Raw genomic sequence first — 271 nt, 5'->3', positions numbered from 1 at the left:
GCCGCGGGGTGACCCGCTCCCCAGGACCCTCCCTGCCCCACAGCAGCCGTCGGTGTACACAGACAAAGTCCTCGGCAGCGCGCAGTCAGCAACACACCGCTCAAACTCAAAAGTTTTGAGGGTTTTGTCTGCTTTTCTGTGTCCTCTCTACAGAAACCTCACATACATCAAACCTTGGACTCCCTTAGTCATGCCTGTCTAGCACAAACAAAGTTATTTCCTTCCATTACCTTCATAAATCACATTTTCTCATTTTCTCCGGGTTATCCTC

This window comes from Pterocles gutturalis, unplaced genomic scaffold, assembly GCF_000699245.1.
Source record: "Pterocles gutturalis isolate BGI_N339 unplaced genomic scaffold, ASM69924v1 scaffold6036, whole genome shotgun sequence".
Lineage (NCBI taxonomy): Eukaryota > Metazoa > Chordata > Aves > Pterocliformes > Pteroclidae > Pterocles > Pterocles gutturalis.
The sequence above is the reverse complement of the archived record's forward strand: the minus strand, read 5'-3'. Positions refer to the sequence as shown.